The sequence below is a fragment of the Panthera onca genome, chromosome B2 (genome assembly GCF_046562875.1).
Source record: "Panthera onca isolate mPanOnc1 chromosome B2, mPanOnc1 haplotype 2, whole genome shotgun sequence".
Taxonomy (NCBI): Eukaryota; Metazoa; Chordata; class Mammalia; order Carnivora; family Felidae; genus Panthera; species Panthera onca.
In genome coordinates this window covers 112,449,627-112,477,335 of record NC_138343.1, presented here as the reverse complement: position 1 = coordinate 112,477,335, position 27,709 = coordinate 112,449,627, and the positions used below count along the sequence as shown (strand labels likewise).

Sequence of the window (27,709 nt, the reverse complement as noted above, 5' to 3'; positions counted from 1 at the left end):
TACACATGCTGCTTCCAGTCTAATATGGCAAATCTCATGTGTTGGAGAGGTTATTTGGAACGTTGGAAATTGTGGATTTGCGTAGCAAGAGGTGGGGTACTCTTTCAGCCTGGATATATTCTTCCCCACAATAGACTCAGACACTCACTGTCCCCACCTCAGGATTTGTGCTCTGCAGTTGATAATCACTGTGGACTAGGAATGCTTTGCACATTTGAAGTGGGTGGAGGCAGATTAATAAAAACAAGGGGAACTCCTTCTTAGCCTAATTTGCAAAGCTAAGACTCATACAAAAAATCAAATAAGCAAACAACAATAAAAACAATCAAAGCCTCCCAATACACAGTAAAGATTGTTATTGCACAATCAGGGAGATGTGGATCTAAATCAGTGAGAGCAGAGAGGAAGTGGCTTCTTCCAGCCAGACCAATGGCGGTGATAGTGATGGTGGGCATGTGAAGAAGAGCCTCAAGGAAGTCACGATTCCTAGACAAGGCTTTGAGTGTGGATGAGATGAAATTGAGGTGTGTGGTGATGGCAAGAAGTGCCAAGGAGACTGGGAATGGTAGAAAGAACAGTTTGGGGGCAAATAAAATATTATTAATAGGGCACAGTGGTGGGGTGAGCACATCTGGTAGAAAATAGCTCACTGTCGGTAAGACTATATATGTTTACCCCAAGAGGGAAGGCTGGAAAACAGTGGAAGGCTATTCTATAGAAGTCTTTGAATGCAGACTAAGACCTTAAACTGTGATCAGGCCACAGTCTGTGGGGAAAACCCATCACTTACCAACCCTAGACTTTTCCACAGCCTGAAGGAAGGTCCCCAGGTCCTGTGGTGTAACTAACACCTTGCCTCTGGGCCACACACAAAAATGAGGGCACTACACCATGAAAAGTCAAAAAATGGCCAGAAACCTTTCTGAAACTCTAGGCAAAGATGTCTTACCATCATTGGTTGGTTCATAAGACAAATATCTCAGGGAGGTGTCTTTTTAAATTTGTGATTGAATTATAACTTATATAATTAATTTATATTTAAAATAATTTTTATTTATAATTTAATAATGTCCTGGCATTGTTCCAGGCCTTAGGAGTGCGGCACCAAACAAAAAACTCAGAGTCCTGTCCCCAAGGAGCTGATATTCTAACTGGGGAGAAGCAGCCAACAAATAAATGTAGTGAGTCAGGGTTAGGAGGCAGATTCATGCAGGGTAAGATGTTGAGAGAGATGGTGGTGGTGGGTTAACTTACATAGGGTGGTCAGGGAAGGCCTTCTGGTAACTGAATGACATTTGGGCAGCAGCATGACTGAAGTGAAAGAAAAGCATTCCAGGCAGAGGGAACTGGGGGGGAATTTGTCAGTTCTATAGTCAATGCAAGGAAGAGGGACATTGCCACGTCCACTTATGATGGATACAGGCACCTCCTCTCTGAGGTGAGGAGATGAGTAAGGGGAAGCCAGTACTGCATGCTTGACCTGGAAACAATCCCATGGCCCCGCTGGGGGTTTTGTTCCTTGGGCAATTCTGGGTGTTGTTTAATATAGCCTTCTTAGGATGGAGGCAGACAAAGTTTACCAAAAATATCTCCATAAGCCCTGATTTTGGTGAGCAATGCTGGATTAGGAAAACACTGTGGTTTATAATGCTTCTATGACACTGAAGCTGGTTTTTGCAAGGAGACTGTGAATTTTATAGAGGATGGTGGATTGTTAGGGATGGAAAAGTGCTTCTTATAGGTCAGTTGTTTATTAATCCAAAAAAGATTTCTCCTTTGAAGTGAAAGGGCGGATCCATCTGTCTTGCCCGCTTGAGCCAACAACACACCAATGAATGGTGTCAGAGTTTTTTTTGGCAGAGGAAATCCCTGTTAATACACTACAAAATTTGGTATATTTCCCCATACCCTACAATTGCCTGCTGCTCCCCTAAATGTTATGTAAATATAGTTGGAAAGCTTTAAAAAAAAAAAAGCATGTATAATAAAAAGAAAGAAAATGTGGGGAAAAATTGGTAAGTGGAGTGAGTCACATATTTTGGTATACATATGTTCCTGACAACTAGAAAGTTGAACCATAGAAGTACTTACTTCCTGAGGGCTAAAATATGAAGAAAAAAAGCAAAAAGAAAAAAATCCCAATTTTTAAAGAAACACTTAGGAATAATTCAAGAGACATTGCCAATTGCCAATATTAATTCAGATTGAAGCTGCTTCCTCTTATAACTAGAATTCTTTTAAAATACTTTTATTTTCATAAGGTAAGGGAAAAGATGTAATCTAAAAGGAATATAAAAACTTTTCTCTATTCTTTTCCTCTTTTCTTGTAATGGCATTTCTTCAAGTGTGATCTTACCTGAAAGACCACTTGTTAAGGAAATGAGATGAGTTTGAATGCATTTTCTGGGCTGCTGTGGTGCTTTTCTGTTTTGGACCCTGAAGGATCTTAACTGTGAATATGTTAAGACCGCTCAAATAGCAGCACACGTGTCAACTATAAATGGATTATTAAGCTACATGCTCATCAAACAGGGAGTTTTAAACAAGAAAAGGAAACCTATTTCAAAGAGACTTTCTTTTGTTCTGTATTGGGTCCCTGGAATTAAACATTCATACATGTATACATATATATTTCACACATACATAAATCTCTAGAAAATATAAATTTCACTTTTCTTCTGCTTATAACCACTAACTTTTTCTCCCCCCTCCAAATCTCTTGGAAAATGGCCCAGGGCTGCTTTAATGGTTTCTTTGTTCCCTTACAGAGCAACAGACCCTTGACCATAAACTCCAGCCTGTGTGCAGATCTAGGTTCTGCCTTACACTTGAGGAGCCATCTGCCTGAAGCTTAGAACTCTGGGGTGACCCTGTGGCCCTTTGGTATCCTGGTTGGAGCCCAACTGCAAGTAAGTGGGATGAATGAGAGCCAGGGAGTAAGGGGGTCTCTTCCCATCCGCCCTAAGGTGATGCTTTGGAAATAAATACTTTTGAAAATCTGCTTGACCTAATTGTAAAACCCAGGAGATGGAGTATAGAATCAACTGTCCTGAGTTGAGAATTTTCTTAATTTCTAGCAGGGGGAGGTCCAAGATAAATCAGATATTTTAGGTGTGGGTGAAATCCACTTGAACCCAACTTGCAACAATGGACAGAGGATCCTTGGGGTGCAGTCAATCCTTCTTTGGCTACTTTGTAGCTCTGAGAAATTGAATATGTAGCCTAACCTCCTTGAGCTTCTACTACCTTAGCTCTATAATGTGTGGCAATTTCTTCCTCCTACTGGGATTGTGAGGCTCACATGACACACTCTTTGAGGCCGCCATCATCATTCCAAGCACTTAGTGCCTGATACACGTTTGCTTCCTTTCTCTTGTCTATGAATAGGGTGTGGGCATTGGCTCAGGTGCTCAGGCCCTACAGCAGCATATTATTCTCAGACCCATCTGATACGAACACCTGATATTAACTATTTCAGACTTAGTTGTGAAATCGTATGAAATTCCACTTTCTTAAAATCAGCATTAATTTATTCAACATGGATATCTCTTAGACTCTGTGCTAAGCTCTGGAGATATCAATGAAGCACAACCCTCATTCTAAAGCAGTTATGAGTTTAGGGGAAAGTCCAGCATGTAACAAGGATTACTTGGAGTCAATCAGGCAAAGAGGATGGCAGGTGAAAAAGGTATTGGGGGGTCATTTTTAATAAGGACACTGAATAATTCAGATGGAGGTGGCTCAAGTAACATACGTGAAAAATATATTGCTCTTAAATATATTCATTCTAGAAGTCTAATTTTTACGAATTACGATGTCCCTTATAGTTGACTACAAAAATTAAGCCTGCTTTATCACCTTGTCTTATTATGTACTCTTATTTTTTTTTTCTGTAACCTCCAATCCTATTTACCAAGAAAACCACACTTTCTCCCACACCTTTTCCAATCATCACATCTAATGAATACAAGCACTCAAATAATTAACTTCACTTAGCTCTCTCAAAAGTGTAGATCTCTATGGGCATGTCTCCCAAGCCACCAAGATTGTGTTGAAGTCTCTGCGCATTATAAACACATATGTGTAAAATCACTGATTTAGAGGCACATGGATACATGCCCGGTCTCAACTGCATATAGGTGTCCAGTGTTCATTTAGATGTATCCAGCTTAATAATGAACAAGCCTTAAGTGGGCCCATGGTCATTGTGTAATACTGGAACATGCTTTTGCTTGTGTTTACGATTATAATGGCTTGTGGGTTCAGGTTGTATTTATATAGCACTGTAACAAACAAGGTGAAAAATAAAAAAAAGTTCAACTAACTGGCTAATTGTGTGACCTTCATCGTATATTGATGATTTTATTATTTTCTAACTTGGCCAAATAAGTGAAGTATTTTAGTGGATGACAAGGACAGACAAGTGCTGGGCAAGTGTTCCATCTGATGTATGTTATTTTTGTTACAGCTTAACTTCTTGAAGATCTGTTTTATACAAAACCAGTGTGTGTACTGGCATAAGGCTTGGTATTTGCTTTTACCAAAACGTAAAACTCCACATGCAGATTGAGACACCTGGCTCTGCAGCATCCAGGCTCATTTATAATACAATTGTGCCTTCTATCAAGGTTGGCATTGCTGGTGCAGCAACATTCGTGTTCATTGTTTTGATTTGTCATAATGTCTGGCTGAAGAGTAAGTACTATATTCCTACAAGATAGAGTCAATTGCTGGCTTCTCACAATAATTTTTTTCCCCCATTTGAAGTGGCCTGTGTGAGAGGCAGATGGCTAAGTGATTCCATTACGCATGGCATCTCACACATCTTAACCAATTAGAAAAGGCTGTAGAGAATTACATGGAATTAATCCCATCCAGAAGGTCTAGGGACAGCCTCATCTACTCAAACTCTAGTTACTTGGTTTACAATGTCACAAGAGCCCCTTGATGGGATTAAAGCTGTGTATCTCTGGGCAGTTTTTCTATTATTTCTTGTGAACAGTGTGTGGGGGTGGTGGGGGGGCTACAACTGTGTCAGCATTTGTTGGGGTTTAACAGTAAGCTCTCACATTCATTTTATTCAATCTGCCAAGCCGTGAGGCCCTTTGAAAATGTCCACTTCTTTCATACTTGTAAAAACCATGCCATTTAGTTGACTTCTTTTGGCTTTTTTAAGTGTTTGTTTTGAAGTTTCATTTATACAGGAAATAGACATAATCACCAATAAATTTAACTTTAATAACTGAGACCCTGGGAGCCTTTCCTGGTTGGCAAAAAATTCCCTACATGCTGCAAATCCTCCTTATGGGATATCCTATTTCTTATCTGGAGTTGAAAGTCGGGATTAATCCAGATGATTAAGAAAATCTTTCTAAAAGATACCCTGCATCCTCTTTAAAATTAAACTCTCCTTGGAAGTTTCCTTTCTTTTCTTACTAAAATCATAATGTCAATGATAAAAGTAAAAGTACATCACAGGAATTTTGGTATTTTCCATAGGTATGTTTAAAACTCAAAGACAGTGGGATCCTCCCAATTTACTATTCCACAAAAAATGACATTAGAATATAATTTTGAATCTAATTATTAATAATTGATATTAATTTGACAATGTATGCAATATACTAAAGAAGTTGCAAGTGTATATAAAGAAAAGCTTTTGATTCTTTCATTTAAGTTATCCATTTGAAAAGCTCCCACATCGTATATACCATATATATGTGTTTCAGTGAATACACACACACACACACACACACACACACACACACACACACACACTTCATCTTCTTTGTAAATTCCTAAAGCCAGACACCCTCCAGCAGACAGTGTTACTGAAGGTTTCTGTCCCTTCTTCTTTGCTTTCCAAGGCATGGAACTCGCACTCTCCTTCTCAAACAGGCAGATATGCTATAAAAAGTAACATCAACCATGGGAAATATAAAGGGAGAAGGGATATGCCATAAACAGGGATAAACATCTTCCGTTATGCAAATCTGCAAGATCCCTTTAAGCACAGAACTGCTCCTTGTCCCCACTGTGGGCCCTCTTTCCTGTCCAGGGACCTATGAATGGGGTCTTTCCCTCTTAAGTGACCCACCATGAGAGGCTTAGATAAGGCACAAAGTTGCCCTTACTAGACTTCAATCCCCCATCTCTGCAACAAAGTGGGAAAGTTATACTTTTGTTAGCACTCTATCAAGGAAAAAAAAACCAAGGAAAACATCCACTGAACAAAGCCTACTTTGTGTGCCGAGAAACCCTGATCCTTGACTATTGTGTCTAGTCTTGTTTATGCAAGAAATGATTTTTCAGTATTTTAGCAAAATTATCAGCAGGGAAATTTTAATATTCTATATGTTTATTTGGTTAGTACACTCTCCAATATCTAGAGGAAGAAAACATTCAAAAAAATTTCTTTAAACAGAGGAAAGAATCAAATGTTCATTTCTGAATAAGAAAGCTCTCACTGTGAAATGCCCTGAAACAGTAAGAAATGTACTTTATGCCAAACTTTAAGAAACTTACTCTATACATAGGATGTGTGGATATGTTCTGTGTTTATACTTTTTTATCATACAGTTTATGTATAGTTTAGTTTATATATTTATATATATATTTAAATATATAAAATATTTATATATTTAATACACATATTTAAATATATATATTTATATATACAGTTTATATATTTATGAAATATTATTATCTCAAGTCTTTTATGTGTGAACAAGTGAGACTATGAGACTCAATGGCTTTCTCTGACTAACCCCAAAGCCCAAGTAGGCTTTAAATTATATGTAGTGCTTTCAGCATGTGACAGAGGCAGGAAATTGAGGGAGAGGTAGAGAACGCCAAAGACAGAAGTGGGTTTAGAGATCCCATGGCCCAGGTTCTGAATCTCAGTTCCACACTTCACTCATTAATAGACCCTAGTAAATATTATTTTGTTTTGATTTTTGAGCTATGATGCTAGGATAATAACATCTCCCTTACAGACCTGCAGGTACTCATGTAAAAACCTCCATTGTAAAAGGAGGCATGAGAAATAAGCTTTGAAAGTGGTTGGTTAAGTACCAGAGGTAGGTAACTGCAGAATGGCTTGGTTTTCTTTCTATCTCCCCTGGAGAGGACAAGGGGTCTTGAAAAGACCTTTGCTCTATTATGCCAGTGAATTTTCAAACTAGAGTCTGTTACCCACTCAACAAGTATTTATTACTGACTCTAGGCCAGGCGGTATGTCAGATATTAGAAGAATTCTGGAAAATGATTCAGGAAGCTTCAAATGTTTGATCTGAATTTTATTCGAAAAAAGAATAGAAATGGCATGCATGTTCAATATGCTGGATATCAGGCTGACTCTTGATAGCACTGGTGTTGTAACTCGTGTACTCAGGTTAACTCGTTTTTGTGTAGAGTCAGAATATAGCTTCTCCTGCCTTCTCTGAAAATATTTTTACTTCTAAATGTGCCATTGATTAGGAATGTAATGGTGCTTAAATGTTCCTTTAAAAAATTCAGGCCCACTCATGTGTACTCATGTAAAACTGTACAAGCACACGACTGTGTTACATGAATGCTGGGATCAGTTACATGAATACTGGGCTCGATAAATGCCAGGTCAGGCCTGGGGATCTGCCCAGAATCTGCTCTGTTCACTATGTAACTACACAGCTATGCAAAAACAAATGACAAGCTACCTTGTTCGAAACAGTTCTTAAGTTGTAATTTTGAGTGCTTCTCTTCTGGCTTTTATATTTATGAGAAGGAATGAACAATTACTAACATATTCCTGATGATACCGTTTTTTACAATATCATCCTCTCAAGACAAGGCTCATGTGGATTCTTCTGGTTCTGTAGGGCTTATTTCTCCTTTCACTGAAATGTCAATTCGTGCTTAATTCTTTAAAAATCACAAGAAACATCACATGGATATTCAAAAATTAAGATCACAAGCTTTATAAATATTCCCATGAGAACGTTTCCCTGCTGTGGTCAATATTTAGAGTCGCGTACATTCATAGTGTCCATCGTTATTCTATTGAGACCAAGGAGTAAATATCACTTCCTGTTTCCAGATCTTACAAGCTGAGAGGAAGGAAGGAAGAAATAGGGAGCAACCTGTTGGCTGCTGAAGCTGATGCTTCCCTTAAATAAGGATTGGATGGAAGCTATATGTTGCCTCGAAAAGCTTTTGTGCATTTGGGGGTGGGGTAAGGGTATTAGAAAAGCCTGTATTAGTGTAGTGCCCTGCATGGGTAATGATGTTCAGTTATTACCCCATTTACAGTCTTAATAGTTTAAATGTTGACCTTTATATTGGTGATGATTTACAGTTACTTTTTGATCTGTTGCACCTATACTAGACAATTAAATAGACGCAAATTTCCAACTAGGAACTAGGGATATATTTTGTTTTATCTTATTCTCTAGGACATTAGTGTGATAAAACTGTCTTCCTACTTGCCTATTCCTTAATACTGGTTGCCTGTTTCCTTTGATCCTCTTGGTCCAGTGAGGTCAAGTCATATGCCTCTCCTGAAATCTGTTTGCAGGTTAGCACTGGTGGTATCAGCCTTGTTGATGCTACTTTTCATTTCTCAATCTCTGGCTTTGTCTAGTGCTCCTTCTATTGCTTTCTCTACTGCTCTTTAGGACTTGTTCTACATTTTTGTTCATTTTCTGTTTCTAAGACTACTCCCTTCTGTACTTTTGCATCCATGTCCATAGGTTTTCAATAGGACTCTTGTGTATAGAACCCAAATAACCGCATATAAATTCTGCCATTTTTCATTTTGGAACTATGCCCTGCCTCCAAGACTAGGTTAAGATGAACAATAGATCACCTCTCTCAGAACTAGAATAGTCCTAGGGTGCCTGGGTGGCTCAGCTGGTTAAGCATCTGACTTTTGGGTTCGGCTTAGATCATGATCTCATGGTTTCCTGAGTTTGAGCTCTGCATCAGACTCTGCACTGACAGTGCAGAGTCTGCTTGGGATTCTCTCTCCCTCTCTCTCTGCCCCTCCCCCACTTGCCCTATCTTTGTCTCTATGAAAATAAATAAATAAACTTAAAAGAAAAAGAATTGGAATAGTCCCTATTGGTCACCACACAGCTCGACTGAACATGAGCTAGTTACTAAACAGTGGAAAGATCCTTGATCATCCAGTCTCTCTCATCCTTCATATGAGACACTTTAAACAAAAGACACTCAGAGCTAATCATCTGAAAATCCTGCCAATGTAAAAATAAGCAAAACTTCAAAAACGTGTTAAAACAGGTGGAAAGGGATGTATGCTTATGCTTAACTCAATATACATTTGAAATCATTGTTTTCCTTTTACAAAATAATTATGTGGGGGCAAGAGTAGCCTAGAGGTTAGATTTGGTCTGAGTTCTTGAGGTATAAGCATGAAGAGGACTTACTCTGTGTTCTCGAGCAAGTCACTCCTTGCATTTATTTCCCTAACTCTAAAATGGAAATAATGCCTCCATCCTGAGGGTCCTGGGGCTTACTGTCAGAGAAGTGCTTTGGAATCCACCGCTGAAAGGCGCTCAGCAAGTTCAAAGCACTAATACTAAGAAAGGTTTATCATATTTATAAACCAGTAAATCCCTCCCACGGGTGTAAAATGATTCTTACTAATTTTATTCCCTACACAGACCAGAAGAAAAGCTTCAGATTCTTCGATACCATCAACTTAACACAGTGCTCCAGCTGTGTCCAGGCACAAAACTCTTCCCATCCTCTTTTGATTTGCCCCACGCGCTGAGCCCAAGACAAAAGAACGCACTACTCGCAAGTGTGACTCATGTGAAAATTGAAACTGCATGCTCCATTTTATTAAGGGCCTTGCTTTCTTTCAGTGGGTTAGAATAATTGGGAATAAAGATAAACACTGTAAAATAAACATGAACACGGAGTCCAATAAAGTCGGTTTGAATCAGCTGCTCCCCAGCAAACCTAGTGGACAAGTGGGGAAACTGCAAGAGGCAAAAAGCTATTGATCCCAATGCATCACTTCACTAGGTGCTTCATTTAAATACATGATTTGAATTAATAGAAACAATGTCTAATTATAAGACACATGATAATTGTAATAATCAGGGTTTATTCAAGAGAAGAGGGAGCCTAGAAGAGAAGAGGGCACCTGGCCAGCAGCATGGATGGATGGCAGAAAGGTTGAAGGCCCAACAGAAGTGATGTTAACTATCGCAGGTTATAAAGGGAGAAAAGAAGAAAGATCCAGACATTCAGTGTGTGCCAAGTGTGCCAGGCATCACGCTAAGCACCTTACGTGCACCGTGTCTTGTAATCCTAATAATGAATTTGCAAGATAGGCATTACGATTACTTTTATTGAAGCTGACACCTTGGGTCATTTTTCCAGGTACTAAATAATAGAATAAGAAAACTGTCTGGTTTCATATGACTCCCACTCGCACTGTTGGTACCACATCCTGGCACCATTTTAGAAAACAACTCTGTTGATTCTGAAAACTATTGTTAGGTTTTTCATTATGATTTGTCACTAAGCACACTAAAATACTGTTAGTTTCCATCTTGGCTTAGTGTATCTCTTTCACCTCTCTGTGGCAATATTCCCTTTTTTTCAACAATATTTGGATTGAAAGCCTGTTTTTTCAATAATTATATTGAGTTATGTTTTAAATATGTTATTGGTAGTGAAAATACACACATCAGGTCTAATGATTGGTATTTCCCTTCTGTCCTGATTTATTGATAAGGGTGGAGAGGCATTGAGATGAATTTGAGAATTTTCAAGAAATCTTGGCAAAAGGTGTAAGAAGAGAGAACAATTTTTTGAACACTTCTTTCAGGAAATTTGTTCCAAGTTGTGTACTAGGAAAGGAACACCGTAGTTCTGAGAAATCCCATGAGGAGAAACTAGTGTGTGAATTGCTCTGAAGAAACCAGCTCTTGTCCCAACTGTTTGTGCCCTTCAGTATCTGCCTCCAAAAAGTCTCTAGAAAGGAACTTGTGAGATTAGCTCAAAACTGTCCCCTGACCCACTAGTGCCTTGGCATTCTTTCTTTACTCCCCTCTCTCCACCGCTCTCTAGGTTACTTCTTTCTTCTCAAATCTTCAGTTTCAATTCCCTAGTAGCTTCTCTCTTGCCCTGGAGCCTGGGGCTAGGAATTGCCTTTGTTTCTTTACTAGACACTCACACTTTCAGCTGCTTTCAGGAAAGCATCTGGGGTCTCTCTCTTCCATCTGAAAAACTAAAGGATGAACAAGGGCAGAGAGCCATAATGTTTCTTCTTCGGTGACCAAAGAGCACTGGGTTGCAATTCATCAAGGCCTGGGCAGGAGTGAGGCTCCCATACCTGGAAGTCCCTGTGGGGGCTTGATACTCATTAATTTAGACAAGTCTAAAACCAACAAGGAGGCTAGCCTTACCGTACCCAAGTGTGTAGTCCTTGCATGCACAGTGTTTTGAAGTAGCATTTGAATTGCACAGTCTTAAAGTGTCTTTTGCACTCTAAGATTCTAAGTATCTCTTTCACTGTAGAGAATGAGGTAAGAGAATGACAATTGAAGCTTGAACCCACTGCTTTTGAAACACAGCTTTGAGAAGATGGCCTGGTCTCTGGCACATGAAACTAGGTATCAGGAATATCTAGGAGACCCTGTGCTTAGGAGCTTGCTCTGCTGTTTTCGATTAAGATTTACTCCACATGGTGGAGCGCCTGGGTGGCTCATTCGGTTAAGAGTCTGACTCTTGACTTCAGCTCAGGCCATGATCTTGTGGTTTGTTGGTTCAGGCCCTGTGTCAGGCTCTGCATTGACAGTGAGGAGCCTGCTTGGGATTCTCTCTCTCTCCCTCTCTTTCTGCCCCTCCCCTGCTCGCTCTCTGTCTCTCAAAATAAATAAACTTTAAAAAAAAAAAAGATTTATTCCATGTAGGTATTTCCAATGTCTCTCTGCTGTCTTTTCTTCTTACCACTTTTATTTTTCTAATCTTTGGATCTTAAAATTCTTCTTTTCTCACCCTCCCCATCTATTTTTATGCCTTTTGTTTCTTTCTATAATTAATCATCTTGAAGAAGAGCTTAAACTCATGAAGCAAAAGGTTTTCATCTATATCAGCCCTATACAATAGAACTTTTGGAGATGATGGAAATTTTCTGTATTTGCACTGTCCAATACAGAACTTGTTAGCCATATGTTGCTACTGAGGGCTTAAGTTGTGGGTAGGGTGGCACTAAACAGTGACAACACAGCAGAGACTGGGGAGAGAATTATAGAGAGGAACAAGGTAGAAAAAGGACTCCTTTAATTCTATGATTAAAGTCCCGGATTGCTTGCTCCCTACTCCTTACCCTGAAAAATGGCTCATGTGCATGAAACCTGCCAAAATAAACACAGCAAACACTTAGGAAACTGAAGTTGGTGCGCAATATCACATCTGCAGATTGGACTCTGAGAAGCACACAGGTGAGGGAGACCAAAATAACAGTACAAAGCTTTTGAAATTAAATTGACATTCAAACCACAGTCCACAAAATGGAGTCAAGACACGTTCAGGGTTGATTGCCTGCTAAAATATATGATTTAAAAAGAAACCTGATTCTTCTAACTCAATCCTCAAAATGTTAAGGAATCAATCCAAGTCCCAGAAAAACCATAACTCAAATGAGAAAAGACATGCAATGCCACGATCGCACAGAGGTTGGAGTTAAATGACAAGATTGTCAAGCAACTGTCATGAAAATACTCCAACAAGAAATGCATGAAAGGGAAAATGAAACAAACAGCAATGGGAACTAATAGAAAACAATCAAACAGAAGACGTAAATTCTAACACATTGTGAATTACTTTGAAAGTAAATGGCTCAGCCCCTTTCCTCAGCTGCTGCTAAAGTGCTTGGTCCGACTGAGGAAGCTTCACTTTATCCAGCAGCGCCCAATCTCCCCACCTCCGCCTCTGTCTGGGAGCTCGCGGGCATCTACTCGGGTCTCACCGTGCAGGATGATGAGGTGTCGGTCAAGGAGGATAAGATCAATGCTCTCATTAAAGCAGTGGGTGTAAATGTTGAATCTTTCTGGCCAGGCTTGTTTGCAAAGGCCCTGGCCCATGTCAACATCGTCAACATCGTCAACATCAGGAGCCTTGTCCATAAGGTGGGGGCTGGTGGTTCTGTCCCAGCAGCTGGGCCTGCCCCCTCCACCACTGCTGCCCCAACTGAGGAGAAGAAAGTGGAAGCAAAGAAAGAAGAATCAGAGGAGTCTGATGATGATGTGGGCTTTAGTCTTTTGACTAAATCTCTTCTTTAACCTGTTCAATAAAAAGCTGAACTCTTATAAATAAATAAATAAATAAATAAATGTAAATGGCTTCAACTCACCATAAAAGGCAGAGAATGGCAAAATGGATTCAAAAAATTATGATCCAACTATGGGCTGTCTAGAAGAAGCTCACTTCAAATCTAGGTATGATACAGGTAACTTAAAGTACAAGAATGGAAAAAGATATATTGTGCAAACATTAATCAAAAGAAAGCTGGAGTGCCTATATTAATATCAGACAAAGTAGACTGTGGAGCAAAGAAAATTAACAAAAAGTGGTATTACAAAATTATCAAAAGGGTCAATTACCTAAGAACACATAACACTCCTAAATATGTATGTTCTAAGCAGCAGAACCTGAAAAAACATGAAAGAAAAATTGCAAAACTGAAAGGGGAAATAGACAAACCCGTAACTAGAGCTAAGGCTTCTCTTAGTAATTGATAAACCACCAGCCAGACAATCAGCACAAAACCTGAACATGAATGTTCATAGAAGCTTTATTTGTAAATCAAAAACTGAGGATGGGTGGGAGGGAGGGGAGGGTGGGTGATGGGCATTGAGGGGGGCACCTGTTGGGATGAGCACTGGGTGTTGTATGGAAACCAATTTGACAATAAATTTCATATTAAAAAAAAAACCTGAGAGATGCCTGGGTGGCTCAGTCAGCTGGTCATCCAACTCTTGATTTCGGCTTGGGTCATGATCTCATGGGTTCATGGGATTGAGTCTGCCTCGGGCTGTGTGCTGACAGTCCAGGGCTTGCTTGGGATTCTTTCTTTCCTTCCCTTTCTGCCCCTCCCCTGTACATGTGCTCTCTCTCTCTCTCAAAAGAAATAAATAAACATTGAAAAAATTAAAAAAAAACACTTAGAACAACTTAAAAGTCTTTCAGTAGGTGGACAGATAAACAAATTATATTACATCCATTGCTACAGAATGAATGTGAACCCCCAGCTTTCAAATTCATATGTTAAATCCTAATGTCCAATGTGATGGTATTTGAAGGTGGAGACTTTAGAAAGTGATTAGGTCATGAGGGTGGAGTTCTCATGAATAGGAGTAATGCCCTTATAAAAGAGAACCCATAGAACTCTGTTACCCCTTGCAGCATGTGAGGACATGGCAAGAAGATGGTTGTCTATGGACCAGGAAGTGGGCTCTTGCCAGACACCCAATCTGTAGACACTTTGATCTTAGAATTTCCAGTCTCCAGAATTATAAGAAATATATTTCTGCTTTTTAATAAGCCATCCAGTCTATGGCATTTTGTTACAGCAGCCCAAATGGACTAAGATGTCCATACAATGGAATACTACTCAGTGATAAAAGAACCAAACTGCAACAGCATGTTGGATATCCATTATGCTGCATAATGAAAAGTCAATTATATTCACGTTACCTTCTCAAAATGACAGAATTATACTGATGAATGACAGATTAGTGTTTGCTAAGGGTTTGGGTTGGCAGGAGGGCAGGACTATGAAGGGATGGTGAAATGGTTGATGATGATCTTGATGATTATCATAGTTCTACAAATCTATATGCATGATAAAATGTCATAGAACTATACACCCCCCACGCCCGCCAAATGTGCATATTAAGACTGGTAACAACCCAAATAGTGTCTGTAGTTTAGTTAATAGTATCTCACCACCGTCAATTTGATGGCTTTGATAATTATCCTATGGTTATGTAAGATATTACTGAGGCAAACTGGGAGAAACATCCATGGGAACTCTCTGTACTATTTCTGCAACTTCTGTGTAAGCCCTAAATTATTTCAAAACAAAAATATTTTTTAAATGTGGCGAGAGCAACCAATCAACTGAAATTTTAGTTTAGTTTGCTTTTTATAAATTTAAATAGCTGAATGTGGCCACTGGCTACAGTATTGGATAATGCAGGTCAATACTAAGTTTTGCCAAGTAACCTTTTTATTTTCCTTTGTTCTTATTCCTAGGCCTCTGAAGAGAAGTTTCATCTATGAAAAATTCACCCAACACATAAAATATAACCCATATTATTTAAATCTCCCTTAATCAAGTATAATAAATACTCTACAAAATTAGAGCATGATGAAATTCAAGGTTGAAAAGTAATGCGTTTGGTCATTTTTCATTTTCTATACCATTATGGTGACTATTGTGGATGGGAGAATATTAATTCCTCAGGTAAGTTGTAAAGGTTTTAAAATTCGTAGCCTTGTTTTGTAAGCTCGCTGAATAGGAAGAGGTCTGTAGTTGTTTAGAACCTTAATTATCTCTTTTTACTGACAAAATCTAAGCAGGTTACTACCTCCAAATCCCTAGGAATGAACAGTTGGTCTTTTGACTCTCCCTGCCAAAATAAGTGACTTTAAATCTTTGCCAGCACAGGTTAAGAGATCAACTCTTCTCTCAGAGCTCACTGAAGTCAAACTCCTCTGACTCGCAGAAGGGGTTTGATTCTGCTCTCCCTTTTCGTTTGTTCTCTTCTACTTTTCCCCAAGCATCCTACTCTAGATAAAATATACAAGCTTATAATGAGGCAAATTCATTGTGTGCTGCCTCAACGATCCTCACTCCCTGCCCTGCCCCCACACAAAAGCTAGAGTCTAATCATAATGAACTGCCCCTACTTTCCTGGAGACACTCAGGGGTGGAGACTCAAGGTTATTTTGGGACTGGTGGCTCTAAACCTCTCCTTCTAACCACTTCTCTCCTTCCTTGGTGATGGAAGCTGTTGTGACCTCTCACCTTGGGGAAAGGTTAAGCCTGGTTGTCCGGAGATTTCCAAACAGGAATAATACTAGGATTCTCTTCAGTGGCGTATGGGGGGTAGAGAGTAAGCATTAACACTACCATTGTTTAGGATTGCCAGCTCACCATGATAATAAAGTGCACACTGACTTTTAGTTGTTTTTTTTAAGCAATTTTTAAAGTTTATTTATTTATTCAGTGAGGAGCCTGACATGGGGCTCTATCCCACCAGCTGTGAGATCATAACCTGAGTCGGAAGCTTAACCGACTAAGCCACCCAGGCGCCCCCTTTTAGTTGGTTTTTATTACTGTTTGAAATTTTCTACAGATGGTGCACCCACTTGTTGCTTATACTAGGGAAAACTACTCTTTAACCCTCCCTTCAGAAAGCTACCGTTTTCTCCCGTCTGTGTCCAGAAGTATACCCTGCTCTCACCTTTCCAGACAAATGGAGGGAGACTCAGACATGACCCTAAAGTGTAAGTTCTGGAAGACAGGAGATAGTCTGATTCCCTCTTGGATCTGGAACAGGTAACACAAATGATTGGCTCTAATTCTGTGTTTAGGAAGTTATTGCTAAATAAATAGAGAAATGAATTAGTTTTTATTTCACCGAAAGAAATGACCACTTTTCTGTTCTCTTCATGCTAAGAGATGATCCCACGAAATAGATTTCACTGCACTTAACTGAAAAATACCTCTCAGGAGTGATAATTTCCATTTATCAAGGGCAGTTTTCCACGTAAAGGGGTACCTGTGAGCCATTAGCAGATCAACTCACACTAGCTGTGGGATAAGTGCACTGGCCTGGAAAAAAGGGATCCTGCCAGGGCACCAACAGCATCTATGATACTCTATCCCTTACACCACTCATATCCAGTTGTTTCCCACATGAAATTCACTCCATCCTGGAAAAGATTTTCCAAGCTCTTTGGTTATGATGTTTAGAGGTGGTGGTTAGCAGCTGACTTACATCAATGGCTGAGTCATTCTGTCCACAGTCATTTCATGACTAATGAATTAAATGGAGCTGATGAAGACCATGATCCATTTACCTTTTAAGTCTTTGAGGATGGTACCAATCTCTGCCTTTGCATCTGGAATATAATATTGTTTTTGATGTATTACCTTAGAAATTTCAGGGGGTATTCATTTTGGTTTTTCCCACTGTAACAGCTCTTTATCTACAAATCATTGTGAGGGTTTTCACAAACGTTAAGTACACGTATGCTGATTATAAATTTAGCAAGCCAGGAAATAACTGCAGGGTAGATTCATGGACCCTGTGCACCCACTATGAGATGGACCCAGCCTAGAACTCTGGACCCAGATATGGCTCTTCTCTAAAAGGAGGATCCATGATGGTACTCTGTGTCCTTAGGTATCATAGTCAACTCAGATTCCTGATTCAACAGCCCACTTTCCCCAGTGTATCTTTATTTGAGTAAATGGCCATTGGCCCCATTGTAGAAGGAGGGAAGCACTACTTTATACACTTTCCATGGTGTTGCAAGTTAGGAAGCAATAGGTTATGGGTCTAAGAACTAGCTCAAGTCTGTAAACTGATGAAGGGATCATGATTTTCCACTGAGTGGGTAGACCTTAGCGTTCTGTTCATCTATTCATGATATATCTTGATTGCTGATATACATTAAGCAAGACCCCTATTGACTTGTCCGTCAATCTCATTCTGGGAACACCATTTTCCATTAGGTAGCTCCATAGGTCTCTGAACACAGCCTGTTAGTCCGTCTGCTGTGCACTTTGATAATCATGCCCACCTTGCTTCTGGCCATCTGGTCTGTGCTATTCTGAGGTCCTATCATCCCCATTGCTATCAGAGAGCACAGTTCTATAGGAGGATCTCCTATCCTTTTAATCCTCACCTACATGGGACAGCCACTGCAGCTTCTCGACAATGCTGGTGCCCCTCTCATCCAGGAGGGGAGGCTGCAATATTGTGAAAGGAAATTCACCAGGGAAGAAGGCAGCTGTGAACCTCCAGCAGCCCAAACTCACAGCAGCTGTAAGCTGGATACAACAGGCTGAAGAAGGGAATCGACAGGGCAGCAATGGCATCCACTTCAAGGTCTTTCCTTTCTGCCCCAGATCCCTACTACATGGGTTTGCCTTAGTCCTTACAAATAATGACATTATCTGTTCACATGACTATTCCTGACCATAAAGGCTTTCTTTATGGTGTAACTTAGTTTAATCTCACTACTGAGGTGTTTTCTCAGTGGAGTTTATAAGGTTTTTCTGAATCCTGCATGAATAATGACCTTGACCAACTTATCTTTGTTTTCCCTGCTATAAAAATTTTGCAAATATAATCTTTCAATCCATATGACTCATGCCAAATGACTACTAATTTTCTTCCTGATTATAAAGCATCCATAATTCTTGTAGTAAATTTGAAAAGTAAAGAAAAACATAATGAAAAAATAATCTTATCTGACTATCTGAATATAACCATCGTTAACAATTACATTTACTCCAGAGCACCTGGGTGGCTCAGTTGACTAAGTGGCCAGCTCTTGATTTAGGCTCAGGTCATGATCTCACGGTTTGTGAAATATATCTCCCTGTGGGGCTCTGTGCTGACAGCATGGAGCCTGCTTGGGATTCTCTCTCTCCCTTTATCTCTGTCCCTCCCCCACTCTTTCTCTTTCTCTCAAGATAAATAAACTTAAAAATTGCTTTAAAAATAAACAACTAAAAGTCAGTATGCACTTTATTATCATGGTGAGCTGGCAGTCCAAAACAATGGTAGTATTAATGCTCGCTCCCTATCCTGCCATGTTCCACTGAAGACAATCCCAATATTATTTCTCTTTGGAAATCTCTGGACAACCAGGCTTAGCCTTTTCCCAAGGTGAGCAGGTGCGGGCACAGGCTCTCTCCCTCTCTCTAAAAGAAAAGAAAAAAAATTGCATTTACTCCCAAATATTCCTGTGTGTGTGTGTGTGTGTGTGTGTGTAGGTACATATATATCCTATTTTTTTCTTAATGTGACTTTATGTGACCTTTATCATGCCATTAAAAGTAATATTTGTAAGACTCTTTTTAACAACTACATGATATATTGTCGTATGATTGTACTTTTATTAATGTAATTAATTTATTTGAACACTCTCCTAATTTTGGACATTTAGATCTTTCTTAATATTTCAACTATTATTATAAATAACATTGCAGTGGGCATATTTTTTAAATAATTGAAGTATACTTGACATACAATGTTATATTAGTTTCAAGTGTACAACATAATAATTCAACAATTCTTTACATTAGGCAATGGTGAACACATTTTTTTTTGTCTGCCCTTCTAGTCACTTAATTCATACAGTATTCCTTTAGCTGACAGGTATTCACTCAGTCCCCATTACAAGCCAGAGGCACTGTGCAGTCAGCTAAGCACACAGCAAAAGACCAGGCAGGCCACTCTCTGCCCTCCCTGCTGCCATGGAGGTCAGGATCTGCTGGGGAAATAAATCTGGGAAGTACAGCAGGTCCAGGGGTGATGATGACTACAAGGGGAAGTGCAGTGGGTCTTGTGTCTTTGTGAGCTTGGGTGATCACGACAAAATATTACAGACTGGTGGCCTAAACAACAGAAATTTATTTTCTCACAGTCCGGAGAGTGGAAATCTGAGATCAGGGTGCCAGCACGGTCAGGTTCTGGGAAAGGTTCTCTCCCTGGCTTTCGATGGCCACCTTTCTGTGCAGTGCTCATGTGGCCTTTCCTCGGTGCAGGTGTGCCAATAGAGAGATGTTTTTTCTCTTTTTATAAGGCCACTAATTATGTTGGATTAGGAACACTCTTACGACCTCATTTAACCTAATTGTCTCCTAAAAGCCTTATCTTCAAATACAGTCCCATTGGGGGTTAAGGCTTCAACATATAAGTTGGGAGGGGCAGACATCAGTCCATAGCACCTTGGGAGCATTTCAGGAGAGAGTCTAGTTGAATATTTTTTTCAAATGTTTAAAAAAATTGGAGTTCTAGTAATTTGCTTTTTAATTTGGATGTACCCTTTTAGGCTTGCCAGATTTAGCAAATAAAAACAGAGAATGTTAAAAAAATTAAAATAAAATAAAAAATAAGATAAAAATACAGAATGTTCAGTTATATTTGAATTTCAGATAAACAGCAAAAAATTGTTAGTGTAAGAGTGTCTCTTACAATATTTGGTGTTCTTGGGGTATCTGGATGGCTCAGTAAATATCTGACTTCGGCTCAGATCATGACCTCACCGTTTGTGAGTTCAAATTCTGCATGGAGTGAGCTGAAGTTCTGCTTGGGTGAGCACGGGCCCCGCTTTAGGTAAGCCTTGCTTGTCTCTCTCTCTCTCTCTCTCTCTCTCTCTCTCTCTCTCTCTCTGCCCCTCCCTCACTTGAGCCCTGTCTCTCTCTCAAAAAAAAAAAAATTTAAAATGGTGTTCTGTTTTTTTCTCTGGAAGTCCTTTTCATGCTTCAATGTGATCAATGCTACTTTTTTTTATTCGTGTAAGGGATTATATCCTATGAATTTGTTATTCTGCAGGACACCAACTTAAATGTTTGTGTGTTGAATTAATATAAGGACAGTGAGATTAAGTGTTTTTAAAGTGTCCAGGTAAAACTGATTGCTACATTTGTCTGACATTTCTGTGGGAAGACACTTCAAAGAAAAGATAGTCTCCTATTTTTTGCCAAATTTGTAAGCCTCTGTTATTCTCTGACTAAAATTTGTATTATTTACATTACATCTGTTTCTAAAGCATCAAGACATATATACTTTTCTTCACTTTAAAATAAAATTTTAAACAGAAGGAGGCTTGTTTAAGAAAAAGCATTCTCACTTCCTCAGTAATTCTTCATGGAACCCCCATTATGAAGTGAACATTTAACTTCCTTTGACAAGTCCCTACTCCTGGAAAACTACTTTTTATAAATACTCAGAACAATGTGGCAATGGTGTAGGGCTTTCAGAAGACATGTGGCTGTACCTCTTCACATTAATCCTTTGTCCTGAGGCTGCCATTCACTGTATTTTAGGCAAGGTAGCTCTTATCTCAAGAGTAGGGTTTCAACTGCTAGCATACTTTCTGACTCTCGATCACTTTCTCTGCCTTAAAGGCTTTATAACTGTTCCTTGAAAAACACTCAAGCCAAGAAGGTGGCACAATTAGCATTTGCCTCAATACTCTCACAGAGGCTCTACCCAAGATAATTTTACACTCAGCCACAGACACATTATACGATTTTTTTTCAAGGGATTACCAATTGGAAATGAGAGCTGAAATGTATCCTATACAGTACAATCATACATACAAAGTGCTAACGTCTTAAGAGACACAATGTCACCCTATCTATGGAATCTAGCTGCCCAACGAAATATTCAGCAAATATTTATTACATGGCAGTATCTGATTTGAATGTTGATGTCCTCTGAATTTCTTTACTGGTCTCCAAACTCCTTTTCAGATTTCCTAAGAGAGCTTTTCTTTCTCTTCTCACCTCTAAGTCCATAAACACAGCGCATTGTCTCGCTTATCATCGCTAAAGAAGCAAGGTCTACTTGAATGACCCAAGCTCCCAGCTAGTAAATGCTCAGTTGTAAACTGTTGGGGATGGAGAACATAAGAACCTAAAATTATGTTTTGCTCTTAGTTGGATTTCGATTTAATCATTTCGAGGAATGGGAAGCTGTGAATTAAAACTATTCTTGTGAAGGGTTGGAGGGAATACTTTAGTTTTCTGTATGCAAAGGAGGTATTTTTTTTAGAAGTCTGAATTACAAATGTTTTAATACAGAGTTTTAAGTAACAGCTGTTTTGCATGCACTCTTCTTGACTGGTGGTGACTTCCAACATCTACAGTCCCTTTCAAGATCTAAGCTTCATGGAGGTAGTAAGTTTTGTTTATTTTGCTCATTTCTTTATTTCTAGTGCCGGGAGCAGTATCTAGTGCATGGTATATTCTCTTTAAATATTTGTTAAATGTATGAATAAATAAAATACAAGCAAAAAATGTACTTGATTTCACTTCCCAGTGTATAATCACGAACAAATGTTTGGTGAAGTAAGAGGGATACTCATAATTAGCACTAATTTCATTCCTACTGTCGAGGTGGGTGTTCATCGGGTGTTCATACCAACTCGTTCTAATTGATGTTTTCAGAACTCCCCTTGCCAAACATTAGTGACTTTTGTCCTGCCATGTTTACATACCTGAAACCAAGCACAGGCACTTTTTGAAGTTAATTAAAGATTCACTTATGTTAAACATTTCCGGATGATAGCAAGAGACCAACTTGGCAGACAATAGAAATAATCTCTAGTGCTTCCTTCTGTGATTTTTCTCAGACAGGTCTTGAAGGGTCTGGTCCTAATGGGATTGATAGAAGCGAGATGGGGCGATTGGGAGATGCTGTGAGACTTAGGTTGCCTACGGCAGGAGAATGCAGGTGAATTCACAAAGATCACCAACGTCATCCTCTGCATAGCTGAGTGCTCATTATCCAGGACAAATATAAAATCCCCTTGCTGGCTTCGGCCTGCCAGCCAGTGCCTTTCTGGTACGCCTTTTACTTATTTTGTTGTTGGGTGTTTGAAGGCTAATACCAGCTTAAAAGATAACTTTATCAGATTGCTTCCCAATTTTATCACCTGAAATTACCCTTTTATTTACTTTCTCTCATGATATACTCAATTTTTGAAAGATTTTACCCACATAAAAACTGTATTTATAAAGTAATAATTAATTTCCCATTTCAGTTTTATTTTACGAAATTCTGCTTATCAAAGTTTGGCATCGGAAAGTGATAAGCTATTATATCAGGTGTTGATTTAGTTCCAGCCAAGAGCAAAGAGATTCAGTGTTAACTGGAGGAAGTTTATTATGGGTAAAATAGATGACTGTCTTTGGGCTCTTTGAAATATTCAAACTAGTTCCTGAGGACCTCTGGGGGTCCCAGGCTGAGAATCACATTAGACTTTACATTGGGACCAACTGGAGAGCTTGAAAGTCCTGGTGCTGAGACCCCATTCCAGACCAATTAAATTAAAATTTCTGTGCCCTGGCATGACTTGATTTTTTTGAAATAATAAATTCATGTGGTTAAAAAAGTCCAACAATACAGAAGAGTGATTTTAATGCATGACTAGGGTTAAAACCACTACACGGTGTAGCATATCTAAAGCAAATGTTAAAAAGAAAACAAAAGTAAAAACCGGGAAAAGAAAGGAAAAAGAGGAAAAAGCCTGCCTTGGAGGATGCATCGGTAACTGGGAGAAAAGCTTTTCGTACTCTGGGTCTGGCCTCTGTCGGGCTAATGACAACTCCTGAACGTGAAGGCAGATGTGTCCCCTCCCCCCTGAAGCCTCTCCTTTCCCCGGGGCACAGTCTCAATAACAGACCAGGGCACTGCCAAATCCGACAGGAAACAGGAGAGTGAGCTCTGACTCAAGATGTCTCAGGATTAAATTCCCTGCATTCAATTAAATATGTAGGGGCACCATCAATATCTCAGTTGATGTTCTTCCTGCCAAGCGATCCTGCATTTGCCAACAGCTCTCTCATTCCCACACAGCTTTGGTGTCATCCCTTCTCTCAAGCCCAATGTTTGCTAACATGTCAATGACCACTAAGGTCGCAAAGTTGCCTAATAGCAGGGGTCAAGCCTCTGTGTGAGATTTCCTACTCTTCTGGTGGTCCCTGAGGCCCCACCTCTGGCCCCCTTGCTCCTGAATGGTGACCATTCAAAACCTCAAGAGAAGTGATGTGTTGATTAAAGATGTCCAACATTACCCTTGAGGCATTACAGATGAGCAGAATAATTCCAAGTGAAGAGAGATATTTTTGCTGGAAAATTGCCTGTAGGGAAAATTGCCTGCAAAGGACAAAATTGATAAGGAGAAATAAACAATAAGATGAATGTTAAACATCTTATGAAATGTGAAGATTCTGTGATTCAATATATTTCCAACTGTCTTATAAAAATAATTAGAGGAGATTTTCATATGTTCACTTGGATATATTTAACATATTTTGCAATACCTTATTGTTTTCAGAAAACAAATACCCATGCTTTTATGACTTTTATGTCTTTCTAAGAGCTGGGCATCGTAAGGGACCTTAGAAAATCATCAGACTCGGCCACCTGGCTGTGTTAGGGAATGTAGAATTATGAGTACCCTTAGAGGCAGCTTAGCTGGTAGAGAACGAAGGCATTGGAGAAGACTGGATCTGGGGTTAAACCCCCATGTTCTGCTCTTTACTAGCTACATAATTGAAGGCAAATTACTTACCCTTCATAAAGCTCAGATTCTATATCTGTAAAGTGAGACTCCTAATACCGGTTTCACAGAGTTGTTAGAAGGATTAAATGAGCCATGTCTAGAAAGCATTTAGTACCGACTCTCTTTAGGAATAATATACACATATTGCTATCATAATTATTCAAAAAGAAGATGACTTTCCCTTGTTTCAACAGTTTAAAATCTTGGGTGGAAAGGAATAGTGCAAAAGAGAAAAAAAGAAAAGAACACAAGTTAGTGCACAATAAAGCTCTCAACTAGGAAGAAAGACAAAGGAGCAGGTTCTGGATTCATGTCAAGACTGTGGTCTAGTCAATGACCGTGTGACCTTTGGCAAGTTATTTAACTTTTCTGAGCCTCTTATTTCCTTATCTATACTACACAATTATTAAACTAAATGAGTATTTACAGCTTCTAAGAGTCCACAAACAATGAGAATCCTCAAGCTATTTTTAATATTTCAAAAAACTCAATAAAATCAAAGTTTGTACCGTAATAAAACTGCTCAGATTAAGTAAACTATCAAAATTCTTTGCTTTTGCAGGACTAAAAAAAAAAAAAAAAAATCACCTTTGAATGATAACATTACTTTTCATGCAGATAACAAATGATGGTCAATAGTAACATTTCAGGAATTTGCAAGAGAGATAATAAAATGTATTCTTGGTTATTAGAAGGGCAGAAACTACTGTAGGACTTAAGATTTTCCAGTACTGTTTCTCTTTTTTTAATTTTTAAATTTTTTAACGTTTATTTATTTTTGAGACAGGGAGAGACAGCATGAACAGGGGAGGGTCAGAGAGAGAGGGAGACACAGAATCTGAAACAGGCTCCAAGCTCTGAGCTGTCAGCACAGAGCCTGACGTGGGGCTCGAACTCACGGACCGCTAGATCATGACTTGAGCCAAAGTTGGATGCTTAACCGACTGAGCCACCCAGGCGCCCCTCCAGTACTGTTTCTTATTTGATTATTTCATGGATTTGGTCGAAGCAGTTATTCCTGAAAATCAACGCAACAGGTTTTCAGTTCAAATTTTTTTTTCTTATTTCCCCCAAATTTCCTACAAAAACCAACGCCGTGACAGCTTCACATTCCTACTTCTCATGTTTTGCCTTTGCCTCAGCAACCCCTCTCCTCCCAGGGCTACATCTTCTTCACAGTCCCACTAGCTTGAGACCCAAACTACTCCTCCATGTCACACTTTTGTCAGTAGTTACAGGTCTTCGGTCCGACCGCCAGCCTGATACTTCATAACTCATTTCCTACACCCGCATCTATTTCTTACTTTCCCATTTAGACTGTAAACTCAAGGGCTGATCATTGTTTTAGAGTCATTTCCTAGCCCCCTTTTCCCATAAAACCCATGAATTTTAATTAAGGAAATTGATTGTCACTGTTCAGGCATGAAAATCATTGATGCATGCCCAAACTAGCTGGTGATAGTTTGATGACAACCAGGATATCGATAGTGTCAATGTATATCCTATCAAAATACTTGTTAATAACTTATTAATAAATAGTACCAAAAAACTGGCAGACATAACCATAACCAAATGGCAAAAAATTCACAGCACTGAGAATGGAACAAACTGACATCATGTACGTCGTTATGTGATACTCTGAGGAGAGCACAGTGTCACTGCCATGGTATTCATGCCAAAAAGCATACCTGGAATCTAATCATGAGGAGAAAGCAGACATATTTAGATGGAAGATTAGCCCACAAAATATGAGTCTTATACACCTAAAAAGTATTAAGTACATAAAGCACAAGGAAAGACTGAAGAATTATTCCAAGTTGTAGGACATGACAACTAAATACAACAATCTTAGATTGAAATCCTCAGTTTATAAAGTATCTTATTGGAAAAATTAGTAAAATTTGAATGGAGTCTATAAATTTGATGGTGGGAAACTATCAAAGTTAATTTTCTGATGCTGATGGCTGTTCCGTGTCTATGTAGTAGACTGTCTTTATTTTTAGAAAATAAACACTAAAATCTTGAGGGGTAAGTGTACTACTTACTATTGAATGATTCAGAAAAAAATATGTATATTATATAGAGTAATTAATGTGATGTTAGATATCTATGTACATATTTTACATTTGTTACATATATAGTTTATTTATAGTTTATTTATATATAGTTTATAGGTATATTAAATATGTATATGTATATATGTATGTATATATATGTATATATGTGTATATGTATACACATATATATATATGGAGAGAGAGATGTGGTAAATGCTGAACTGGCTAATCTGAGTGTAGGTTATATGGGAGTTCTTTGTACCATTCTTGCAACTTTTTTGTATATAACTTTTTTGTATGTTTGAAATCATTTCAAAATAAAAGGTTAAAAATTAATGGATTTCAGTACAACCAATATGAGAAATTAAATTAATAACCTAAGCCTGAGAAATTAACAAATATAAAAGATGTTATCCTAAGACAACATCCTAAAGTGTGATATAATAGAAATATCATATATAATAACAATTCTTTGGGGAAGAACCATAATCTATTGATAGAGAATAGGCTGAAATGAAATCAAAAGATGCTACAGTTTAGGCATAAAGAAAATCTCCTTTATTGCAACTTCATTGCTGACATTATATATGGTTATTCTTTGCTCATTCTGAAATGGAATACACTTGATCCTTGAACAATGCAAGGGTTAGGGTGCCAACCTCTGCACAGTCAAAAATCGAGTATAACTTTTGACTCCCCCAAAACTTGACTACTATTAGCCTACTGTTTACTGGAAGCCTCGTGGATAATGTAAATAGTCAATTAATCCAGATTTTGTACATTATATATATAATTAACCCAGATTTTATACACTATATTCTTTAATAAAGTCAGAGAAAAGAAAATGTTAAGAAAATAATGAAAGAAAATACATTTATAGTACAGTACAGTATTTATCGAAAAAATCCGTGTATAAGTGGATCCATGCAGCTCAAACCTAAGTTGCTCAAGGGTCAACTGTATATATGAAGTATGGACTTACTGGAGAAAAACATCTCTGGATTTGCTTGAAAATTCAATGTAATTATTTTCTCATATTTCTGAGTGACCCAGAACAAATGCCATGCAATCCCTTTGCCCAGCCCCATGCATATATTGTTACTCCATAGTAACAACTAGAACAGACATTCATTTTTTCACCTTAAACAGCATCTAATCCATAAGCAACTTGAGGAGCATAGTGTGGGATTAGTGTGCCTTTCTTACTGAGAAAAAGACAATGAAGGGACTGACGTGCTTTTTGGAGGAACCATACCTTTTTAAACCCTACCCAACAATGACAGATGGCCTGGTGCATTTAGCTCAAAGTATATTCT

At 38.7% G+C, this 27,709-nt stretch overlaps 1 long non-coding RNA gene and 1 pseudogene across 3 annotated transcripts in view; both read left to right on the top strand.

Annotated features, from left to right (window-relative positions):
• Positions 1–27,709, top strand: part of LOC132667611 (uncharacterized) — a 247,883-nt gene that overhangs the window by 214,890 nt on the left and 5,284 nt on the right. The window contains exons 7-9 of one of the 3 annotated variants that reach the window (XR_013555751.2): positions 2,769–2,909; positions 4,469–4,628; positions 15,274–15,484. This is a non-coding gene — a long non-coding RNA (uncharacterized LOC132667611). Of the gene's footprint in view, positions 1–2,768; positions 2,910–4,468; positions 4,629–9,662; positions 9,903–11,532; positions 11,628–15,273; positions 15,485–27,709 lie in introns of those variants that run through there. The other 2 variants (XR_013555752.2, XR_013555754.2) reach the window with 2 other exon arrangements.
• LOC132667610 (large ribosomal subunit protein P1 pseudogene) lies at positions 12,837–13,323 on the top strand (annotated as a pseudogene).